Below are 26,464 nucleotides of genomic sequence, written 5' to 3'. Positions count from 1 at the left end.
GAAAGATTTACTAAGGGATACTGTGACAAGAAGGGTACAGATAAAGATAATGTAAAGGCCTGAATTAAGCAGAGGCAATGACAAAAGAAATACATTCAAGAGACTTTAAGAAAACAGACCACAAACTACAATTCTTGAGGACTAACAATATAGAGGAAATGGAGGAGTACACTGTGACTGCATGTTTTTCCTGGAGAAGCTAGGTAAATACTAATACCATTAATCAAGATAGGAAATACCTTCAAGCCATATCCAAAATCTCCAAAATCCATTTCTTACCACCAGAATCTTACTGCTTACCACCATAGCTCTCTGATAACTATAAACTGTTACAGAGACATGAAATCCATCTATATCTCATTTTACGTAATTTTGTTTCTCCTCTTATTAGAAATTATCTGAGATCTCCTTTCTTTCCTAATACTTTGATTAAGCAGGACCTGACATTACAAAGTTCAAATTTAATTTCATGCAACTTTAATAACATTATATCTAGTACATCTGCAAATAGTGGTTTAGGCCTGCCTAAAGAGGAACAATTTAAGACTATCAAAAACCATGAAAGCAATCAGTTACTCACTCAAAATTAAACACAGTAACAGCTATTCTTAGCAGGACTAGTATTCTTCCTTCTCAATATAAAGCCTGAAGTTCTTTATCCCCAAGCATAATTGATGAATAAAAAAAAATACATAATTCTCAGTTAAATCTGAATTTCAAATAAATGAATATTTCTAACATGTACATTCCTTGCAATATTTGGGACATACTTATATTTTTAAAATACTTATTGTTCATATGGAATTCAAATTTAACTGGGCATCCTATGTTTTATTTTGCTAAATACAGCAACCCTATTCCCAAGTAACTATTAAGTACCCTTTTTTAAAAATATTTATTTATTTATTTGAGAGAGAGAGAGAGAGATGCACATGCGTGCGCACACACCTGAGAGCACACACATGAGTGGGAGCAGGGGCAGAGAGGCAGAGAGAGTGGGAGAGAGAGAATCTCAAGCAGACTCCCTGCTCAACGCAGAGCCTGACACAGGACTCGATCTGAGCCAAAACCAAGAGTCGTTGCTCAAACAACTGTGCCACCCAGGCACCCCTATTAAGTACTTCTTAATCTAAGTCCATATTTTAAGTCTCTTTCCCATTTTATTTGTTCTGCCTAGCTTAAGCCGGAGGCAACTTTATATTACTACACATACCAGTAACTTTTTAAAAACCTACTCCTACTTCTGGGGGCACCTGGGTGGCTCAGTCGGTTAAGCAGCTGACTCTTCATTTTGCCTCAGGTCAGGATCTTAGGGTCTGGAGATTGGGCCCAGCTTTGGGCTCGTGCTCAGCCAGGAGGCTGCTTGAGGATTCTCTCTCTCCCTCTCTCTCTGCCCCTCCCCTGGCTCCCGAGTACACCCTTCTCCTCCCTCATAAATAAATAATAAATCTTAAAAACAAAACTAATGCTACTTCTTTATCTTTAAATAAGTAATACTTTCAAGACTCAAGCAACCTGACCAAAAGGTCATTGAGTTCCCTTTAATAAAAAAATACAAGTGAAATTATCATCTTAATAATATACACATATTCCTGTTCTTTTGGAAATTAGCATCTACTTTGAAATGTCTTCTCTTACCAGATGCTAAAATAATCATTCATTAACCAACAAATACGTCTTTTACTTTAGGCAACAAAACAGTTCAGAGTACACTGTCTCCAGCTGGTCTCTCCAACCTCTGTCCCAAGTCTAGCTGACAGTAGAGTCTCCATGCAGGCCCTGAGCAGTGCCTCCTTAGCTCCCCTAGATTTTCTTTGCTACAAACTCTTCTCCTTATTATGTCATTAAGTCTCGATTTAGTAAAATACTCTGTAAGGGCTTTGCATTCACTTGTTTGTAACTCCACCACAACATCTGGGGGAATGATCTGCATATTACTACTGCTCCCTGATAGAATGTCTTAATAGAGAAGTCAAAAAGTTGAGAAGGCTATGGGCATAACTGAAAGAATTCCACACTAGATAAAGATTACCCAACACCCACACAAAAGATGCTCAATAAATAACTCTTCAATCTCTTTATAAATAAATGCCGTTTTAGCTTTTATTTTTGATCACTATCTCACCCACAAACATGCCAGCAGCAGGCATTCTGATGCCTCTGTGAGCCAAGCGTACATGAAAATGCCAAAGGCAATCCTTTGCTTGTGTGGTCTCCATTAAGAACTTTAGATCCCTTCTCTCAGAAGGATAAATATATCCAAAAGGCAGAATAAATGAGAGACTACAGAAAAGGAAACTAATATGCTTGAAGCATACTAGAAAGAGAACAAGAAGCTGAGACAGTAAACCAAGTAGGTAGCAGACTGGGCCCAAGGGTTATTCATTTAGACAACTGATCTGTCTCGGGCCTAAGAGTAGAAAGTTGCTTTCCAGGGCGTGAGAGAGGCCAACGAGGCACCTCTATCAGCAGTTGAGAGGAAGAGAGGGCCAAGTGACAACTATCTACAGCATGAAGAACTAATGTTCTTTTCTAGTCATTGTTAGTTTGTTACTTTTAAACTTTGTTTCTTTTAAAACATAAAATATTTAAGAGGTACAAAAGATCTAATATTAATGCAATATACTCTCATTACCCAGCTTATGAAATAAAACATCATTAAAACAGTTGGGCTGAAGTTCCTTTGTCATCCTCTCTGACTGAATGCATCCTCTCCATACCCCCAGTTGTAGCCACTACTCTAATTTTGGTGATTATCATACATTTCTTTATACCTTCATTATAAAAGTATATGTAGATAAAGTATTATAGTATTTGCATGTTTTAAATTCTATATAAAAATTTCATATAGAATGTACTATTCCTCCATTGCTTTATTCATTATATTAGTCTGGATTAATCATGTTGGCATGTGAAGATCACCTTCTTTATAAAAATTCCCCTATTAAGCAAAATTATGTACACATTCTCCTACTGATGGACAATTAGGTTGTTTTCAATTTCTTGATATTATAAAATAGAGATCAAAACTACAGCCTGTGGGTGAGCCAGCTGACTGTTTTTGAAAATGAAGTTTTATTGGAATGCAGCCAGGCCCATTCATTTTTTTTTTTTTTTTTTTATGTATGGTTGCTTTAACACTACAGTGGTAGAGCTGAATTGAGTAATTGCAACAGAGAACATTTGGTTCTGAAGCCTAAAATATTTACAATCTGGCCCTTTAAGGGAAGGATACCAACCCCTGTTATTAACAATGCTGTTATGAATGTTCCCCTATCCATGTGGGAGACTTTCACTAGGGAACATAATTAGGAAAAGATCTGCTAGGTTGTAGAGTAGGCCAATCTTTATCATTACTAGATTTTTCCAAACTATTTTTCCAAGGTGCATGGTTATACACTTTCACAGACCGTTCATGTTTCTTCCAATGTTTGTATCTTTTGCCCATTTAAATATGGACATCTTTCTTTCTGATTTGTAGAAGCTAAATATATATGTAGATAACTACTGCTTTGTCCACTATGTTAGATATCTCTTTCCCAATCTGTGGCTCACCATTTTGCTTCTTACCTTCATGTCTCAGCTGCATCTGAAAAATGAGGATTATAACATAACCCAACTTCATACAGCTGTTGTAAAGAGTACCTGAGTTAATAGATTTAAAGTATTTAAAACAGTGTCTGGCTCATGTAAGTGCTCTACAAATGCTAACTATTTATTCTACAGTGGTGTTTTTGGAAAATGAATTTTAAATTTCAACATAAATTAATCAATCTATCCCATTAGTGTTTGTGCTATCTTGTTTAAGAAATCCAACCCTACACATTCAATTATGTGTCCATTAAGCAATATACGTCTCAACCTAACTTGTTTATTTACTACCTCTGAATGCTAAGAAATAACACTTTCAGTTAACATGGTTTCAATTAACTATTCAGTTTCAACATGTTTTCTTCAGTATAATTTTAATATTGATCTCTATGAAATTCAAGTAGAAAATACAAACTCATCGAGAATATCTAGTCCAACACAAATTCTGCCCCTTTGTGCAGTGGCAGTATCGTAGCCAATGAGGTTTATCCGGGGCGTGATTATTGCTAATTGAAAAAGTAAATAAAAGAGGGATCCGTTCATGTCCAAGATATAGTAACAGAGACTAAATTTACATTCCCACCTAAAATAAATAAAAAATGGATAAAACTATATAAAACAACAATTTGTAGGACATGGCTGATCAGGCAACAATGGACAGTGATAGCTGAGGACTGTGAAACACAGAGGTAATACCACCCAAGCTTATTGCCTTAAGACAGTTTCCAGGCTACAGTGCAGGAGGAAGGAAACCAGGCAGAGAGTCTAGTGGACTCCCTAAATTGACATGATGGAGCTGAGATTCCTGGGAAACCAAAGTAGGTAGAGCTATAAGGATGGAGTACTGATAATAGCTAAGAAAATAGCTGCTAAGAGAGAAAACTCTGGAGATCTTGAGGGTCCTCCTTGAGTATTCAGCTGAGTACTGATAAGTGCATGTGTGTAAAGAAACTACCAAAGGCTGGGAAAGGATTAGAGAAGAATACCTGCCTCTCACACAGCACTGAAAATAGTGTCTGTTCCCACCAACCAAACTGAAAACCTCCAATGCAAAGGCATTGATTAGACAGAAGGGTCTAAGCACTACTCCAGACTCACCTTATAATTTTTTAAAAGCAAAACTAGAAAGAATCAAACAGATTCCAAGTAACTTACTGTATCTCATAACAAATATAAAGAATATTTATAAAAGTAAAAAACAGCCAGCATACAAGGCAAAATTCAGTCAGGCACTAGTGAAAAATTACCAGGCATGCAAAGAAGAAAACATAACCCACAATGAGGAGATCAATCAATCAACTGAAACCAATCCAAAACTGACAAAGATGTTAAAATGAGCAGACAAGGACACTAAAGTGTTATTATAATTGCTAAAATGTGGAGACATGGAAGACAAAAAATGACCCAAATCCAAGTTCTTGAGGAGAAAAATGCAGTAAGTCAGTGGCGCTAGGATGACATAGGCATGAATTCAGAGAGGCTTGGTAGAGCTTTAAATCTACAATGTCCATGGCTGGCCAAAAAGTGAAAAAATATTTTAAGGTGAAAAATACACTGGATGGGATTAATGGAAGATTAAATCTTGCACAAGAAAAAATGGGTTAACCTGAAGATACAGGAATAGAAAATGAAACACAGAGGCCAAAATGATAGGAAAAAAAATTAACAGAGCCATAAATGAACTATGGGACAACTACAATTAGAAAAATATATATGTCTTTGGGATCCTTGAAGGGGGGGGCGATAGGAAAACAGAAAAATATTTAAAGAATATCAAAATTTGTTGAAACTTGATGAAAATAATAAACCTACAGATACAGAAATCTCAAAAAACCACAAGCTCAAGAAACACAAAGAAAACCACATCAATGCACATCATAACTAAAGACCAGTGATAAGAGAAAAATCTTAAAAGTATTACAGAACTAGGATAAATACAGAGATCAATAAAACGAATTAAAGTTCAGAAATAAATCCTAACATTTAAAGTCAACAGGTCTCTGATAAAGAGACCAACACAATTCAATGGGAAGAGTCTTTTCAATGGTGCTAGGATTATTTACATGCAAAAACATGATCCTCCACCTCACACCATGCACAAAGTGGATCACAAAAAAAAAAAAAAAAAAAAGTAAGAGCTAAAATCACAGGGGCACCTGGGTGGCTCAGTCAGTTAAGCATCTGCCTTCAGCTCAGGTCATGATCTCGGGGTCCTGGGATCAAGGCCCACATTGGGCTCCCTGCTCAGTGGATAGTCTGCTTCTCCCTCTCCCTCTGCCCCTCTTCCCCTCACTCATGCTCGCTCTCTCTCTCAAATAAATAAATAAAATCTTTTAAAAAAAGAGCTAAAATCATAAAACTCTTAGAAGAAAACTGAGGAGTAATTTTTCATGAACTTTGGTTAGACATTGATTTCTTAGTACAATATATCAAAGGCACAAGTTATAAGAGAAAACTGATACACTGGACTTAAATAAAAATTAAAAACTTTTGTGTTACAGGGCGTCTGGGTGGTTCAGTCAGTTAAGCATTGATTAGACTCTTGGTTTTGGCTCAGGTCATGATCCCAGGGTCCTGGGATAGAGCCCCACCATCAGGCTCCCTGCTCAGTGGGAAGCCTGCTTCTCCCTCTCCCACTCCCCCTGCCTTGTGTTCCCTCTCTTGCTATGTCTCTCTCTCTGTCAAATTAATAAATAAAATCTTAAAAAAAAAAAGGGAAAAAACAGCCCTTGGATTTGAAGAAAATATTTGCAAATTATATAAGGAGGCTTATATACATAATATATAAAGAACTTCTACAATTCAGTATTAAAAAGAAAAAAACCCAATTGTTTAAATGGGCAGCAGAACTGCATTTAAAAAATGTTATATCCTTCAGGTGTAAGGAAAATGACAGAAATACAGATCTACAGAAATACAGATCTACGCAAAGGAAAGAACACAAGAAATAATAACTACATAGGTAAATATATTATTTTTTCTTATTATTTAAATTTCTTTAAAAGACAATAGACTGCTGTGTCAAAGAACATGGTAGTTCCTCAAAATCTTAAAAACAGAATTAACATATGATCCAGCATTCTACCTCTGAGCATATACCCAAAAGAAGTGAACACAGAGATTAGAGCTGATATTTGTACACCAATGTTCACAGCAGCATTATTTATAATAACTAAATGTGGGACATCACAAATGTCCATCAAAAGATGAATAAACAAAATGTAATTTATCATACAATGGAATATTATTCACCTTAAGGAAGGCAATTCTGACACATGCTAAAAGGGTAAGAAGATATTGAAGATATTATGCTAAGCGAAATAAGCCAGTCACAAAAGGACAAATATCATATGATTCCACTCATATGAGGTACTTAAAGTAGTCAGTTCATACAGATAAAAAGTAGAACGGTGATTGTCAAGGGCTGGGGGAGAGGGGGAATGAGGAATTATTGTTTAATAGGTACAGAGTTTCTGTCTGGGAAGATGAAGAAGTTCTGGAGATGGATGGTTACACAACAGTGAGAATATACCTAATGCCACTGAGCTGTATACTTAAGAATGGTTAAAGTGGTAAATTTTATGTTACATATATTTTACCACAACAAAAAAATAGACTACTTAGGCAAAAATAATAAAAATATGCCATGAAGTTTATAACATACTTAAAACTAAAATGTGTAACAACAATGATACAAATGTTAAAAGGGAAGATATAAAGTATACTATTTTAACATTCATATAAGTAGTACACATCACCTGAAGGCAAATTGGTAAGTTAAAGATATATACTATAGGGATGCCTGGGTGGTTCAGTTGGGTGAGTGTCCAACTCTTGGTTTCAGCTCAGGTCATGATCTCATGCGTTGAGGTGACAAATCAAGCCCCGCATCAAGCTCTGTGCTCGGTGGGGAGTCTGCTTGAAAACAGTCTCTTCCTCTGCCCCTCTGCCTACTTGTGCATACACACACACACACTCTCTCTCTCTCTCTCAAATACATAAATAAATAAATCTTTTTAAAAAAGATATATACTATAAATCCTGAAACAAATTATAAACTAACAAGAAAGTTATAGCTAGCTAGAAATCCAACAAAGATAATATAATTATTTAAAAACTCAATCTAAAAGGAGGCAGAAAAGAAAAACACAAAAGAACAAGTGAGAAAAACAGGTAAACAGTAATATGACAGATTTAAATGCAATCATATCAATAACTGCATTAAATGTGAATGACCTAAATATCTCAATTAAAAAGCCAAGATTATCAGACTGAATAAAGACAAACAGACCTACCTACCTATATGCTACCTACAAGAAAGGTACTACAAGTAGGTTAAATAAAGACCCAAATAGGTTCAGTGGAAAATATATATCACATTAACACTAGTCAAAAAGAAAGCTGAGTGTCTATATCAATATCAAACAATTTCAGAGCAAAGAGTATTACAAGTGTTAAAGAAGCTCATTATATTCAATGTGATCATCTCAACAAAAGCAAAAAAAGAATGACAAAGCCTAACATCCACTCCAGATGAAAACTAAATAAAGTAAAAAACAGTAAAAAAAACTTCTGTAATCTGATAAAGACCATCTATTAAAAAACACATAGTTAATATGCTAGAATGAATGCTTTTCCCCTAAGATCAGGAACAAGACAGAAAAGTCCACTTTAACATCTATTCAACATTTTACTGAAGGTTCCAGTCAATTCAGCAAAAAAGGAAATGAAGGCAGCCAGATTGGAAAAAAAGAGGTAAAACTGTCTCTTTCACAGACAACATAATCACTGAAATAAAATACTGCTATAGGGGCGCCTGGGTGGCTCAGTCGTTAAGCGTCTGCCCTTGGCTCAGGTCACGATCCCAGGGTTCTGGGATCAAGCCCCGCATTGGGCTCCCTGCTCCGCAGGAAGCCTGCTTCTCCCTCTCCCACTCTCCCTGCTTGTGTTCCTGCTCTCACTGTGTCTATCTCTGTCAAATAAATAAATAAAAATCTTAAAAAAATATACTGCTATAATAGCATCAAAAATATGAAACAGACATAAATATGACAGAATATGAAAATTCTGTACACTAACAACTACAAAAAATTGTTGAGAAAAAGTTAAAACCTTAATAAGAGATATATACTGTATTCATGGGTTGGAAGACTCAATACTGTTAAGATATCAGTGGTCCCAAATTGATGTATAGTTCTTACACACCATCAATTAAAATACCAACAGGTTTGGGGCGCCTGGGTGGCTCAGTTGTTAGGCGTCTGCCTTCGGCTCAGGTCATGATCCCAGGGTCCTGGGATTGAGCCCTGCATCAGGCTCCCTTGCTCCGTGGGAAGCCTGCTTCTCCCTCTCCCACTCCCCCTGCTTGTGTTCCCTCTCTCGCTATGTCTCTCTGTCAAATAAATAAAATCTTTAAAAAAAAATAAAATAAAATACCAACAGGTTTTTATTTATATAAATTAACATACTTGATTTTAAAATCTGCATAAAGATGCAAAAGACCTAGACTGGCCAAAACAATGCTGTTAAAAAGAACAACTGGAGGACTAAACAACCTTATTTCAACACATTATGGAGCTACACTATTCAAGACAATGTACTGGCTTTAAAAGATAGACAAATAGATAATGAAACAGAATAGATTCTGGAAATAGAGTCATACATACAGGGACAAATGATTTTCAATAAAGATGGAAATGCAAAGGTAGAGAAAAAATAATCTTTTCAATACATGTTGCTGCAAGAGTTAGATATCCACATGCAAAAAATGTTTTAAAATCTGAACATGATTCACACCTTACATCATATATAAAAAATTCATGGGGCGCCTGGGTGGCTCAATTAGTTAAGTCCACCTTCAGCTCAGGTCATGATCCCAGGGTCCTGGGATCAAGCCCTGCATCAGGCTCCCTGCTCACAGGGGAGTCTGCTTGTCCCTCTCCCTCTGCCCCTCCCTCTGCCTGCTTGGCCTCTCTCTGTCTCACTCTCTCTCTCAAATAAATAAAATATTAAAAAAAAATTCAAAATGGATCACAGACATAAATGTAAAACTTAAAACTATAAAACTTCTAGAAGAAAACATAAGAGAATATCTTCATGATCTTGGGTTGGCACAGACTTCTTACATACCACACCAATGTATAATTTATAACAAAAATTTTGTAAATTAGGCTTCAAAATTAAAACTCTGCTTTTCAAAAAACACTAACAGAGTAAAAAAAATATCTGCAAATTATATACTTGATAAAGGATTGTATCTAGATGATATAAAGAACTCATAAAACTCATAAATAAAACAGCCCAGTAAAAACTGGACAACAGACTTGAATAAAGACCTCACTAAAAAAGATACATGGATGGCAAATAAACACATGAAATGATGTTCAACATCATTAGTCACTAAGGAAGTGTGTGAACTAGAACCACAATCAGATACTACGACCTATTAAAATGGCTAAAATTAAAAAGATTAACCATACCAAGGGTTGGCAAGGATATTGAGGAATTTGAACTCTCATACATTGCTGGTAGGAGTGTAAATTGGTACAACCACTTTGGAAAACAGGTTGACAGTTTTTTTTTAGTAAGTTAAACATATACCTACTGTATGATCCAGCCATTCCACTCTTAGGTGTTTCCCCAAAGGAAATGAAACATGTACATAATGTTAATCACTGCTTTACTTATAACAGCCCCAAACTAGAAAACACCAAAATAGCTGTAAACAGGCAAATAGATAAACAAAGTGTGGTATATTGATCCAATGAAATACTACTGAGCAATAAAAGGGAATGAGCTATTGAAACACACTTAGAAGAATCTCAAAATACTTATGATATAAAAGCCAGAGAAAAAAGACAACTATTGTATGATCCCATTCATTTAACATTCTAGAAAATGAAAACTAATATATAACAGATCAGTGGTTGCTTGGAGAATGGGGAAGAATAAAAAATGAGGGACTACCAAGGGGCCTAAATAAATGTGGGGAGTGATGGATGTTCACCATCACGATTGTAGTGCTAGCTCGGCAAGTGTATACATGTCAAAACTTATCAAATTATGTGTTTTATGTATGTATAGTTTAATGCATGCCAATTATATCTCAATAAAGCTAATAAAAGCAAAAGCTTATAAATATTCCTATTCTAAATTCTTACAATTCAAAGAATATTGTAAAGTTACTTAAAGCCTTCTGTGATCATGTACTGCCTCTTGTGATAATTCTCAAGTACAGTGACTACAAAATAAAATTCTTTTGTAAGCATAAAATAGAAAAAGGCTTATGAATAGGATAGATAATATGATTTGGTGTAGTAGCTCAGCAAATTCATGTATCAGAGTCAAAAACAGCATTCATTCAGAAGTGCCCAATTAAAATGTTTCAAGAGCAGCTTTCCTATCTTTCAAAAAAAAATCTCCTGACTCCACCTACAATGTGGCTGGATTATAGCACCCGTATTTACACACACACACACACACACACACACACACACACACTGCAGTTTCCAAACTTCTTATCTCATAATTTGTAGTTCCAAAGATAATTAATTCCAAAAGTTGTCAGAGAAATATTCTGGTCAAAGGTGACAAATCTAGTTTAGGGATGCTTCATCAAGGCTCAAAAACTCACCAAAATGTTATGCATTTGGAGACCAAGTTTCAATCTTTCAGATTAAAATATGTAAATGCTCTATGATCTAACAAAATATTTTTAAATCCTCTCATCATTTTTTATTGATCCTTAAAACAATGAAGTAGTTAGAGAGGTATAACTGTACTTCTACTGAACATACAGATAGGCAAATAAACATAGATAATTTAAATAATTGTGCAAGCTACAGGTCAGGAGGCATATTCAGGTCCAATCTGCTTTCTGTTACAGTGCATCTTTTCAATTATCACAAATGTTACCTGTTTATACCATGAAAAATACTATGACTTACTGCTCAAAGTCATCTGCACAGGCAGCCCTGAGCCCATCACCATGAACAAAAATTGACCATCTGCACTGGGTCATTCCTATAAATTCAGTATATAAAAGAATGACAATGCTTATCAATAATCTGATAAAATCCCCTCCCAAATTAAAATATTGGTAAGAGGAATAGATATTCTGGAATCAGAAAGAATAAATATGAGGTTATATCATTGCCTTGCTGCTTAAAGCTAAGACTCCTGTGAATTGGGGCTTCTCATACCCATGGTACTGATTACTGTGAGTATTAAATGCTAGAACATTAGATACTGCATTTAGTATGGTACCTGGCACACAGCTGCTACTACTCTCCCTACTACTTTTAACAATACACTTTATACTTATTGATGTCTGCCAAAAAAGAGTAATTCTAACATCAGTAATACATACATGCTTTAGAAATAAATACTAAATTTAGATATAAAAAGGATAATACTTTGTCTTTCCTTTAACTGAGTTTCACTCATAAGCATGCCTGTTAGGTATGCAGATTAAGAAACAACTACAATAACAAAGTAAGCACATTTTCTTCACAGAATATAGGGACATAGAGCATGCCTGAAACTGGTTCTGAATCTGTGTACTTGTAAAAATTTTGGTTAGTGGTTTTAAAAAACTAATTTTTCTTTAAATAAACTTTGAATAAGTAAATCATTCATATGACAATACACAGTGTTGATAACAGATCTTCATGTTTATAAAAAATGAAGTCAAGATAAACTTAAAATGAGCTTATTGTTTCCAGTGTACTAAAAATATAAAAATCACCTGTGATCAAGAAATAAAGTTTCAAAGTTTACTTCTTCAATATAATTCTAAGGGTTTTATTTCAAATAAGCAATGCCATTGAAAATACTGAAGAAAAAAATTATACACAAACTCATAATATGCTTCCATAATCCATATAATTTTAGGACCTATGGCCACTTCTAAATAGTATCACAGCCTTCTTATATCCCTGTTTCTCATCAACATTCCAAATTACCATAAAATATTCAAATACAAACAATGTTATATTAACAACAGTGACCTGCTTTAATTCAATATAGTATTATAAGTCCTAGCCACAGCAATCAGACAAGAAAAATAAAAGGCATCCAAATTGGAAAAGAAGTAAAGCTGTCACTATTTGCAGATGACATGATACTATATACATAAAAACTTAAAGACTCCATCAAAAAAACTATTAGACTAAATAAACTCAATAAAGCTGCAAGATACGAAATTAATCTGTTCCATTTCTATACACCATTAATGATCTGTCAGAAAGAGAAATTAAGAATCCCATTTATAATTGCACCAAAAGAATAAAATATCTAGAAATAAAGTTAACCAAGGAAGTGAAAGACCAGTTCTCTGAAAACTGTAAGACACCGATGAAAGAAACTGAAGATGACACATGCAAATGGAAAGATATTCCATGCTTATGGACTGGAAGAATTACTACTGTTAAAATGTCCATATTATCCAAAGCAATCTACAGATTCAATGCAATCCCTATCAAAATGCCAATGGTATTTTTCATAGGACTAGAACAAATAATCCTGAAATTTGTAGGGAACCACAAAAACCCTGAAGAGCCAAAGCAATCTTGAGAAAGAACAAAAAAGATGGAGGTATCATGCAACCTAAATGCAAACAATACTACAAAGCTATAGTAGTCAAAAGAGTATGGTACTGGCACAAAAACAGACACAGAGATCAATGGAACAAAACAAAGAGCCCAGAAATAAACTCACAGTTATACAATCAATTAATCTACAACAAAGAATAAAGAATATACAATTGGAGGAAGGACAGTCTCTTCAGTAAATGGTATTGGGGAAACTGGACAACTACATGCAAAAGAATGAACAAGACCACTTTCTTATACTATAAGCAAAAATAAACTCAAAATAGATTAAAGATCACAAACCATAAAACTCCTAGAAGAAAACACAGGCAGTAAGGTTTTGGACATCAATATGAGCAGTATGTTTTTTGGATGTCTCCTCAGGGAAGAGCAACAAAAGCAAAAATAAAAAATGGAACTACATCAAAATAAAAAGCTTTTGCACAGTGAAGGAAACCTTCTAAAACAAAAAGGCAACCTACTCATTGGGAGAATATATTTACAAATGATATAAACGATAAGGGGTTAATATCAGAAATATATAAAGAATGCACACAACTCAATATCAAAAAACAATCTAATTAAAAAATGAGCAGGGGCACCTGGGTGGCTCAGTCGGTTAAGTGTCTGCCTTTGGCTTAGGTCATGATCCTGAGGTTCTGGGATCGAGCTCCATATGGGGCTCCCTGCTCAGCGTGGAGTCTATTCTCCTTCTCCCTCCCTCTTCCCCTCCTCGCTGCTCGCCCACTCTCTCTCTCTCTCTCTCAAATAAATATGTTTTAAAAAATGGGTAGAGGTCATGAATAGACATTTTTCCAAAGAAAACATATAGATGACCAAGAGACACATGAAAAGATGCTCAATATCACTAATCATCAGGGAATTGTAAATCAAAACCATTTCACACCTGTCAGAATGGCTATTATGAAAAAGACAAGAAATAACTAATGTTGGCAAGGATGTGGAGGAAAAGGAACCCTATGCATTGTTGGTGGGAAATGTAAACTGGTACAGCCAGTATGAAAACCAGTACGGAGTTCCTCAAAAAATTAAAAATACAATTACCATATGATCCTGCAATTCTATTTCTGGTTATGTATCCAAAGAAAACAAAAACACTAATTAAAAAAGATATATGCAGGGCGCCTGGGTGGCTCAGTCGTTATGCATCTGCCTTCAGGTTGGGTCATGATCCCAGGGTCCTGGGATCAAGCCCCACATCAGGCTCCCTACTTCTCCCTCTCCCTCTCCCACTCCTCTTGCTTGTGTAACCTCTCTCGCTGTGTCTCTCTCTGTCAAATAAATAAAATCTTAAAAAAAAAAAAGATATATGCATCCTTATGTTCACTGTAGCATTATTTACAATAGCCAAGATATGGAAATCAACCTAAGCATCCACTGACAGGTGAATGGATAAAGATGTGACATAAATACAATAGAATATTACTCAACCACAAAAAAGAATCGTATCTTGCCATTTGCAACAACATGGATGGACCTAGATGGTATTATGCTAAGTGAAATAAGTCAGAGAAAGACAAATACCACATCTCACTTATATGTGGAATCTAAAAACAAAACGAATAAAACAAAACAGAAACAGACTCTTTGAGAACAATCTCGTGGTTGCCAGGGAAGAGGGGTGGAGGGAGAATGGGCAAAATAGTTGAAGGAGATTAAACTTCCAGTTATAAAAGAGGTAAGTTGTGGGGATGCAATGTACAGCACAGTGAATATAGTTAATAACATTACAACAACTTTGGTGACAGATGGTAACTAGATCATGTCTTAATGCAAAGAAATGTTAAATCACTATGTTGTACATCTGAAATTAATATAGTGTTGTATGTTGACTACCAAAAAAAGAAAAAAAAAAGTCAGTGACCCTGCTTAAATTTAACTATTGTCTGACAAGGAAGGCACTATGGAAGAGCTTGAAATGTACAATTTTGCCAGCTGATATACAAAAGTTCTAAATTAGCATATGAAAAGTAATCTACAGATGGCTATGTACAATTCAGAGAAGTCAAGTGAATAAAAGGTGGAAACTATCTGTACTTACAAACCTAAATTGAGTTAAGCAAAGCCTTTTGAATGTTCTGCCATATTTCAACATTAAATAGACCTCTGGGCTTGTTACGGTCTCATTGTTAAAATAATAAGTTAACACTAAGGCTATCATTATCTACCACTCCTAATATGAGCTCCTAGCACCATTTTGAAGGTCTGTTACCTAACATGACTTCTAATAATCACATAATCCTGCAAAGTGAGTACTATTGTGCCTATAGTATAAATGAGGAAGCTGAGGCTCAAAGAAGTTAACCAATGTGCCCACAGTGATCAAGGTAAGTGGTGAAGCCTAAATTTAAAGCTGCCAATGTTACAGTAAATATCTTTTTGAAAACATTAATACAGGAAATGACCTAAGTGTGTATCAATAGAAGACTGGTTAAGTAAGTCATGATTCATCCATAAAAGGGAATAGCAAACAGTCACTTAAAGAAGGTAGCTTTTTATGTACTGAATATGGGATGGGACAGTATCCAGGATATTCTATTAAGTATGTACATTCCACTGTCCAATATGGTAGCCATTGGCTACATGCAGCTATTTAAACTTAAATTATTTAAATTAAATTAAAAATTTAGTTCTTCAGTCATACCACCCATATTTCAAGGGCTCAACAGCCACATGTGGCTAGTGGCTACCATACTGGACAGCTGAGTAAACACATTTCTTTGTTCACAGAAGTTCTACTGGACAGCACCAGTAGAGAATATCTTTGGAAGGACACAAACTGGTAACAGTGTTAGTTTCTAGGGAAGGAGACAGAAATGGCAAGGACACTTATTCAACATATATACAGAGTTCTAACTTCTGAACTCTGTTAACATGTCATACCTATTTAAAAGTAACTACCTATTTAAAAATACCTTGTTTCATTCACAAACTCCTTGATTTATGCTAATTAGAAGCATAAAAGGCTCAAAGTTCTGAGGCATAACTGATAGAGATTAAGGGATAGAAAACACCTCTCCAAGATTTCCTAGAAATACCCCTGACCACTACCTTAACTTCATTAAGCATCTGTCTATTCATAATACTATTTGGGATACCAACTAAAAAACTACAGAGTTGCTATTTCAGAGGAATTAAAGAAACAGGGAAAGAAAAAAAAAATCAGAAGAAAAAGTATTACAGAGCATTAAAGAGAGCCTGTGGTCAAAAAACCCAGGGGAAAATTCTATTCTTTTGGGAAGGAAGGTACAGGTCACACAGTCACATCTATCTCTCTTCTCCCTTTCTCATACTGCTCTTTAATGCTCTACAGAGGAGCACTTGAAAGCAAGTCTTTCAGTTCTACTCCGAAATCATATTTTTTCCTTCAAAGGTCGTAAGTTACTTAATTACTGTATGCCTCAATCTCTTCACCTGTGAGATGGAAACCTGTTGCTTAATCAATGTTATTTACTAACTACTGGGCATTTTTGCCTAGGAGAGGGGAGATAGAATAACAGCCAAACCTAAGAATAAAAAAGGCAGTCATCAGGTAATCCAAAATAACAACAAAACATTTGAACTGATACCTTTTTTCTCACTGGGAGATAGCTCAGGGAGGCTGAAGGGCCTGGGGATGATGCTAATGTATGAAAATATACCCTGGAAGAAAAATGAATAGGAACAAGATCCCAAACATCCACTTTCTTGCGCATTGACACTGTACTGTCATTCTCTTTTCCTCCTCCACAGATCTTTGTCACCATTCAAATCTAGTCTAGTTCCAGAATGTGGCCTTTTGATTGTTGCCCAATATATACTACCTTTCTCAGTGATTTTGAATTAGATATCTATGCCAAGGCAGAAAGCAAGCCACGCTGGTGTCCACAAAGTGGCAAAGGCATGAATTTGTCCCCACACAAATTGGGGACCAGAGAGGGACTCCATAATCGAATCATAACAACAAGCATTCAAAGACATCAACTTACTAAAGAAAATATCCTGCAAAATATAAGACCAAGCAAGGAAGATGTGGCATAGTGAGGAAAAATGTATGACAATTCTTTCTAGAAATGTGTATCTCCAAATTACTAAACAAATTTTAAAATGCAAGAATTACCAATAAGTAATTCAAATCCTAAAAAAATTGTAGGGCAGATGTCAAATTCATTTCATACAATTGCTACATGTAGAAATCTATGTGGTCTTAGACTACCATACATTTATTTAAGGGAGGGAGACATTTGAAAATGAGTTTATATTAATGGGAAAGTGCAAAGAAACTTGCCAGTGTGTGCCAGCTCCACAGCCCATGGGCAGTGAGCATTGCCTGTCTGTGCCAGTCAGATCACCAACCAACGTTACTGTGTAGGCCATTAAAGAAGCTGTTAATACTCTGGTTTAAAACCAATCTCAGCACAGGCCAGAGCAGCAGATTAAGCAGAACTTAACATCAGTGGCAGGTCTTCCAAGTTCTCTTGATGCCACAGAATTCATAAGTGGGATCAGTATGTTCTAAAAAAACATGGTACTGCAAAAGGAAAAAAGGTTCCACAGTACCATGCCGTGTAATACTTGAAACCTCATCATCAAAGTGACAGTTTTCAAGTGCCATTTATGATGCCCTAGTCTGGAAACATCCCAGCTAACCCATCTGATCAACAATTTCACAGATGGAAGCACTTGATGGCTAATTGGCAAGTCTATTATTCAAATAAAACAGCTCTCTGTACCTCTTCTTTCATTATTACAAGTCAAGGTACAACAAGGCTGGTCATTCACATTAGCTTAATAAGAGAAACCTCTTTCCAAAAATAATTTTTTAAATGAAACAACTTACTTTGACAATTACTTTAGAGTACTAATCAATTTCTGAATAGGAAGGAAAATGTTTTATAAACTAAAAGGAGTAAGGTACATAAACCTTCTTTAAAAAGTTGTACTATTTGTATCCTCTACTTTTATCGATATATCAAGGTATATATTATATTTTATCATAGAGAATAAAATGAAATATTCACTCATTCCTTAAATATTCTTAAAACATGAAACAATGGGCGCCTGGGTGGCTCAGTCGTTAAGCATCTGCCTTCAGCTCAGGTCATGATCCCTAGGGTCCTGGGATCGAGTCCCGCATCGGGCTCCCTGCTCAGCGGGAGGCCTGCTTCTCCCTCTCCCACTCTCCCTGCTTGTGTTCCCTCTCTGTGTTTCTCTGTCAAATAAATAAATAAAATCTTTTTAAAAAAAAGCAAAACATGAAACAAGAATGACATATCACAACAAAGGAAAACCCTCTCAAATATTTTTATGTTTCTTAAAAATTTAAAAAGCAAGCATCTGGGGTGCTTGGATGGCCCAGTCAGTTAAGCGCCCGACTCTTGATTTCAGCTCAGGTCATGATCTCGGGGTGGTGGAATGGAGTCCCACGTGGGCTCTGAGCTCAGCAGGGAGTCTGCTTGAGATTCTCTCTCTCTCTCACTCTCCCTCTGCCCATCCCCACCACTGCATGCAAGGGCACGGATGCGTTCTCTCTCTCTCTCTCAAAAATAAATATTAAAAATAAATAAAAAGCAAGCTTCTTACTCTTCACCTACATTTTGCAATAAAAATTTCCAGACTATTTAAGGTTTTTTAATTTATGAGGCAAATAGCCAGGGACAACACTGTAAGATTATCTACCTGAGAAAATATTGATGTAGAACAGTCCTTGGCGTCAGAAAAACTTGTGTTCCAACTTTAGCTTCACTTCTTAGTTCTGTGACTCAGGCCTATAATACAGGAGTAATTATCCCTACTCACATAGGATTGTTGTGAGGATTAAATGAGATTAAATTCAGGGACACCTTAAAACATGGGAGGCACTAAGCATTAGTCCATTTTGGGAGGCACTCAGCATTAGTCCATTTGGCTCTCATCCTTTCCCCCACCTTCTATAAATTCTAGGGGAATCCTGATACAACTCTCAAAATATATGGGTTCTCTTTATTGATCCAGACATAAGCCCTGGATCCCACTGACAATTACATTCCCTATTCAGACTACCTCCCTGTATTGCTACAATATCGCTACAATACTGCTACAATGTTCACAGCCCTCAGGGAAACCCCTAAGGAAGAATCTTGTTGAAAGACTGAACTATAAAATATGCAAAGATCTCATTTAGTCTATAAAATAGAATTTAGGGAGGGAAATGGGAAGGAAATAGTAGCCAAAAACTGTGGAACCAGATGCAAACTAAAGTAAAATCAAAATTATTTCCTTATAGTGATATGGCTATTTAATGGTAACAAAAATGTCTACTAGGTAATAAAACAAGCCATTTCCATTTAGTAAAAGAACACCTTTTCTATAAAACAGAAAGGGGTGCTTTTCCAAAACCAGGTTTTGTTGTTTCATCTACTTCTTTTTTCTTTATTTTTTATTGTTATGTTAACCATACATTACATCATTAGTTTTTTTTAGACTTTTTTATTGTTATGTTAATCACCATATATTACATCATTAGTTTTTGATGCAGTGTTCCATGATTCATTGTTTGTTCATAACACCCAGTACTCCATGCAGAACGTGCCCTCCTCAATACCCATCACCAGGCTAACCCATCCCCCTACCCCCCTCCCCTCTAGAACCCTCAGTTTGTTTTTCAGAGTCCATCGTCTCTCATGGTTCGTCTCCCCCTCTGACTTACTCCCCTTCATTCTTCCCCTCCTGCTATCTTCTTCTTTTTTTTTTCTTAACATATATTGCATTATTTGTTTCAGAAGTACAGATCTGTGATTCAACACTCTTGCTCATCTACTTCTGATAAGCATTTTGCTTTTGATTATTTAGGCCCTGGTGTTTAGCATACTAAGGGAATAAAGAACTTATCAACAGAGAGCTACCACAGGTAGGTATGAACGTACAGGGATAAAAAGAAGGAAAATATACACAGGAGTAAGAGAAAAGTATAACTATCATAATCATTAATTTATTCTTTATTGTTCCTAAGTCCTCCCATGTTGCTCCGAACAGGCACTCAGTGTCCTGGCAGTTAGAGCCTACGAAATCACCAGCAACAATTTGAAAAGCAGCACTGGGAGGCTGCTCAGTGGAGACCACTGCCCTGCTCTGGTGGCATGCTTCTGGGGCACTCAACCCAGATTAACATCCCACAAAGAAGCACTGTGTGTTGTGGGAGAGAACACTGACCATGTCTCCCCGATTTTAGATGAATATGAGATCTAGAGTACTGTCCAAATGATAATACAATCTGAAAAATTACAAGTTACATTACAAAAGTTTAAGATAGGAAACCCAAAGATCAATGTACCAAATGAGTAATGTAGCCAGTAAATCAAATACGTAAAACAATATAGAAGGTAGAGAAGAAAAGGACAGACACTGGATTTTCAAGATTATAACATCCCACACATTCGGTATATTGAGATTATATTGCAATACCTCAGTTTCCTATATTAGACAGAGGTATCTTATTTCTCATCCCATATATCTCTTCTACCAAAAATGGTATCAAATGTCATAGATCCATCATATACTTGACTTCAAATTTAAAATCTTAATGTTTCATTTTTCTCATAATTTTGATTTTCTTTTTCATCAGAATGTGATGAATTTTGGAAGATAATGTCACTGTAATTGAAAATAACTGCTCCCTTTATATTCTAAAGAATTCAGACAAAATCATTTATGGTAATTTCATATCAAAATAGAAATTTAACATTCACCAAGTGTCAAAGATCTTTCCCATTGAAAGACCACTCACTAGAATGTTCAAACAAAATGACAGAGAGTAAACTATAATGCTCCCACCAGGAATTTGTTTTTCTTTCACTTGAACACTCTCAGGAGTAGATCTGAGACCTCTCCAGAGCACATTTTTCATGGGGTTTAATATCTATTCAGAAGAATTACATTACAATGATGACTAGAAAGAGTGTGCTCTAATTAGCTTGCTATTGACCTGACCTTTCTTAATTTTCTACAGTAGAAACATCAGCTGAAGTACATGAATAGAATAATTAGGAACTATACTTTAAAAATAATAAAATTATTACATGACAAGTGCAGCAAATGAAAAAATTAAAAGCATCTTGTACTTTTGCTTTGTTTCTAAAGGAAATCACTATTTATTTGTAGTTAAGCAAAGAAATAAAACAATTAAAATTTCTTGACCCTTCCCTACTCTTAATAGGCAGAAAAATGGCCAAATTAATCTACCAATGTTTAGAAAGTCTCTTTGTAAATGTTCAGAGGATCACATAAGGATAGATACTCAAAGAATCAAAGAGAAAAAAAGGTAACCAGAAGTATCCATCACTATATAAAAATTGTCAATACAGACTAAAGCACTCAAGGAACATAATCATAAAAAGCCTTTTGTAAATGCCTGCTCATTTTCATGCTACTGCACCTTTTAGTAAATAAAGGTCATATTTCAAATATGAAAGGTGTAAAGATTTTGTACACATTAACCTGTGTTGGCTCAAGCTACACCAGAATCTCTCTGGCAGATAAATATACAATAAAAATAAAACATTGTAATCTATAACTTATCTTAGAACAGTATTGTAGTAGCTTCTTGTCTCTGCTTTCATTCTTTCCATCTTACTTCTCATCTCTAGAGTATCCAAGTTCTTTAAAAATGTTTGATAAGTGTAACTCCTTTGCTCAAAAATCTCTAATGATTTCCCAACTCACTTGGAAGAGAATCTTCTATAAAGCCCTACATAGTTTAGCCTCTGGCAACCTCTTTAGAGTTATATGAAATACTTAAGTAAACCATGAAAAAAAGTACTGAAAAATAAATTAAAATGCATTTCTGACTTTGTTTCACTTGGTGACGTTTTAAAAAAGTACTAAAGGAAAATGTTACTTAATGTCATTTAATTGTACTATTTGTTCTTTTGCTTGGTTTTTTTGTTTGTTCATTTGTTTATTAAAAAGAGAAAACATTATATATGAAGTAAAAGTTCCTTTTGCCTCCCTCCCATCTCATGAATTTGTGTGGGTTTATCTAGGCCTATGGTAGTTATTAGCTACATATAACAATACATTTAAATAAAATTAAAAATTCAGTTCTTCAGTCACATGAGGTAGGCACAATCCATGGACTCAACAGCTACATGTGGCTATTAAATTTAAATTAATGAAGTTAAAATTAAATAAAATTTAAATTTCAATTCTTCAGTTGTTCTACTCACATTTCAAGTGCTAGCGGCTACTGTGTTAGAGCCAATATAGAGTATTTCCGTCACTGTTGAAAGTTCTATTGGACGGTGCTGCTGTAGAACTTGTAATACGTTTACTCAAGAGTTATGTACCCTTTAAAAAAAGTGTTATGTTTTTAGAATTAACATTAATGCTTTCATATTGTATATCTCTCTACAACCTGAATTTTTTTCATATGTTTATAAGTCTAAGAATCTGGTTCATTTTAACTGCAGTATAATATTCCATCATAACACATTTTTGCCACAAGTAGACATTTAAGTATTCTGCAATTTTTCAACAGTGTAAACAATGTCATAATAAATGTCCTTAAACACGTGTCCTGATACACATGTGTAAGAATTTCTCTAAAGTGAATAAATGGAATTGCTGAGTCACAGAAATTAGGGCATTTTCAACTTTACTAGATACTGTCAAACTGATTTCCAAAGTGACTTCAACGATTTATATTCCACATGCAGTGTGTGTTCATTCAACATATATTTATGGTCTTCTATTTGCCAGGTAATGTTCTAAGCACTTAGATGAAATCCTTAACCAATTCCCACACCCATATCCACACCCACACCCCACCTACAGAAAAAAGCTTACGTGAAAATTTCTGCTTTCCAAAATTTTCATTAACACTTATTAATATAACAGACTTTTGTTTAAAAAAAATCTAATACTTGTTTTAATTTTCATTTCTGACATACATTGAAGTTGACTATCTTTTCCTATGCTTGCTGGCAGTTGTTCTATGTTCGTGTTCTTTCTTCTATGAGGTTGTCTTTTTTTGTCTTACTGATTTGTGGTTCTGCTAAATGTGCTGCAGATGAACATGTTACAAATATCTTCTGTCCTATTGCTTGTCTGTTAAGTTTGATTTTTTATTGTCTTTGTTGGGACAAGAGTAATGCATTGAAGCAGTCAAATTAGCAATCTTTTGAGTTTTGCTTTCCTATTTTGAGGTCATACAAATTATCTTTTAAAGAATATTTTTTTGGGGCTGTCTTCTGTGTGTCTAACATATTTAATCCTTTTAAGAAACATCTAAGGTAGGTACTAATCTCATTTTAAAGATATGGTAATTGAAATTTTTATTGTGGTAAAATATAAACAACATAAAATTTATCATTTAACCATTTTTAAGTATACTGTTCTGTGGCATTAAGTACATTCACACATTCACATTTGTTGTGCAACAAATACAACTATCCATTTCCAGAATTTTTTGTCTTCCTAAATTGAAACCCTGTAACCATTAAACACTAACCCACTTCACTACTTCCCCCAACCTCTGGCAACAACCATTCTACTTTGTGTCTCTATGAATCTGACTACTTAGTACTTCATATAATCGGAATCATTCAATATTTGTCCTTTTGTGACTGGCTCATTTCACTTATCATCATGTCTTCAAGGTTCATCCATGTTATATCAGATGTCAGGTTTTTCCTTCCTTTTTAAGGTTGAATAATATTCCATAGCATGTACATATCACATTTTGTTTATCCACTCATCTATCGCTATTACACAAGTTGCTTCTACCTTTCGGCTACTGTGAATAATGCTGCTATGAACACTGGTGTACAAATATCTATTTGAGTCCCAGCTTTCAATTCTGGGGGAATATACAATGACAGAAATAGAATTACTGCATTGTATGGTAATTTTATCCCTAATTTTTTGAGGAACCACCATACTGTTTTCCACAGAGGTTACATAATTTTACATTCCTACCAGCAATGTACAGGGTTTCAATTTCTCTACATTCTAATCAACAACTGTGATTTATTTATTCTGGAGAAAAAGAGCACGTGCACAGGGAGGAGCAGAGGGAGAGACTCCTCAAGCAGACTCCTTACTGAGCACGGAGCTGGAAGCAGGGCTCCATCTCTTGACCCATGAGATCTCCACCCATGAGATCACGACCTGAGCCGAAACCGAGTCGTACACTTAACAGATTGAGCCACGCAGGCGCCGTGAGAAATCATTTACTTTTAAGCTTTTACCTTGGCTGTTTCTAAAGCTAAAATGGACCCAAAGACTTAAACTAAAATGTTTAGAGACTGGAGACTATGATGGTGCTTTGGCTATGCCTATCTCTTGGGTTTTATCTTCACAGGTTTTGGAAAGTTTAGTTGCCAAGACGTAAGTTGGGATAGTTATAATCAAGTAGCCAAATTACAGCAGTAAATGCTTTTAATAAATCATCTCGTCTTATAGTAATTTCAAGTTCATAAACACTTTAGCAAATAAAAAAATACATTTGAAATTTAAAGCTACTAGTTAACAAATTTTAATACTTCTAACAAAACATCTGTTTGTGGGGCGCCTGGGTGACTCAGTCAGTTAAGCCTCTGCCTTCAGCTCAGGTCATGATCCCAGGGTCCTGGGATTGAGCCCCACATTGGGCTCCCTGCTCAGTGGAGAGTCTGCTTCTCCTTCTCCCTGTGTGTGTGTGCTCTCTCTTTCGAATAAACAAATCTTTAAAAAAAAAATGTTTGTTTCTACTTTAAACTACTAATACGTTTATACTGGGGATGCCTGGGTGGCTCAGTCAGTTAAGCATCTGCCTTTGGCTCAGGTCACGATCCTAGGGTCCTGGGATCGAGTCCCACATCAGGCTCCTTGATCAGAGGGGAGCCTGCTTCTCCCTCTGCCTGCTGCTTCCCCTGCTTGTGCTTGCTCTCTGACAAATAAATAAAATCTTTAATAAATATATTAAAGTCCAGTGAAAAGGGAACCAAAGGCAGGCCAACAGACTTGGTAATTTGAGCAATTCCAGAAAAGTAATGGAAGAGGAAGCCAGTATATAACCTCAGAAGAGTCGAAGGTAAGGAAGTATAATCTGTAAGTATAAGCTATTATTTCAGGAATTCTAGAAATAAATAAAAGGCTTAGGGTCAGGGTACAGTAAAGTTTTGTTGTTTTTTGGATACAGACAAACATTTTTGTACGCAGAGAAAGGGGTCAGTGCATATGAGCAAGGTTTCAAGAGAAGATGGGATCAGAGAATAAGTGGAAAGATTAGCCACGGAGAAGAGAAAAATCACTTCGTTTCAGAGAAAGTTCAGAGTTGTTAGAATGAAGAACCCTGTTCTGTTTGTATTCTCATGTTTTCAAAGGACCATGTGCAAACCTACCAGCAAGTATGCTGCCCCTATCTATAAGGAAATTCTGACTTTTCCATTAAATGGTAAGATAGTAACATTACCCATTTATTTTTGGAGGGATAAAACTGCTTATGTCTCCTTTTCCACTTTTACTGGCTGCTATGCATTACTGAATGGAAAGAGTAGCTTTTAACCCAAATATTTTTTACTTTATTAAAAAAATAAATAATACGTATTTTATTACTGTATATTAAAAAATATACTTAACATCTGTTGCAAAATTACATCTTAAATCTAGAACAAAAGTAAAATAAAAAAATTTTTTTTAAGATTTTTATTTATTTTTCAAGAGAGAGAGCACGAGCATGAGTTGGGGGAGGAGCAGAGGGAGAGGGTCAAGCAGACTCTGCCCTGAGGGCAGAGCCCGACACAGGGCTTGATCCCATGACCCTGAGATCATGACCTGAGCCAAAACCAAGAGTTGGATGCTTAATAAACTGAGCGCCACCCAGGCGCCCCAAGAGTAAAATAAAATTTAAAAAAAAATTAATCATTGAACACTAGTATTTGATAAAGGAAATATCACAGAAATAAGCACCCCACAAATTATCCCATTGAGTTTGTCATCTAATTGGGAAGATGAAACACACACTTGAAATAATAGATTCTAAATAACATATTTTTAAGTTCAAATAAGGATAGAGGACACATGAGGTGATTAAATTATCAGGAGCCAAGGAGAGGTTATTGAACCAAACTTAAGTTTTTCACTTCCTACAAAGGTTTGCAGTGGTCACTGAGATATGATGTAGCTCAATTTGTGGTCAGTAAGACTATATTTCACATCCAGCAATTTCCCAGCATGACTTTCTAGCATGGATATATAAATTTATTGCATCTAATGCTTAAGAAAAGGTATTTTGGCATTTAAATTTGCTGCAACTTCCTTTAAGA

At 35.4% G+C, this 26,464-nt stretch overlaps 1 protein-coding gene and 1 pseudogene across 3 annotated transcripts in view; one reads left to right on the top strand and one right to left on the bottom strand.

Annotated features, from left to right (window-relative positions):
- The window catches only part of PSMD14 (proteasome 26S subunit, non-ATPase 14), a 99,385-nt gene that overhangs the window by 61,455 nt on the left and 11,466 nt on the right, over positions 1 to 26,464 (bottom strand). Inside the window, exon 2 of one of the 3 annotated variants that reach the window (XM_027589908.2) lies at positions 22,385 to 22,505. The exons of the other annotated variants lie outside the window; for them this stretch is intronic. The gene's annotated coding sequence lies outside the window, so the exon portion shown is untranslated. The remainder of the gene's footprint in view (positions 1 to 22,384; positions 22,506 to 26,464) is intronic. 3 annotated transcript variants of the gene reach the window in all.
- On the top strand, positions 4,041 to 4,221 carry LOC113921070 (annotated as a pseudogene).

This window comes from Zalophus californianus, chromosome 3 (genome assembly GCF_009762305.2).
Source record: "Zalophus californianus isolate mZalCal1 chromosome 3, mZalCal1.pri.v2, whole genome shotgun sequence".
NCBI lineage: Eukaryota > Metazoa > Chordata > Mammalia > Carnivora > Otariidae > Zalophus > Zalophus californianus.
Note: the sequence above shows the minus strand (reverse complement) of the source record. Positions and strands in the feature narration are given on the sequence as shown.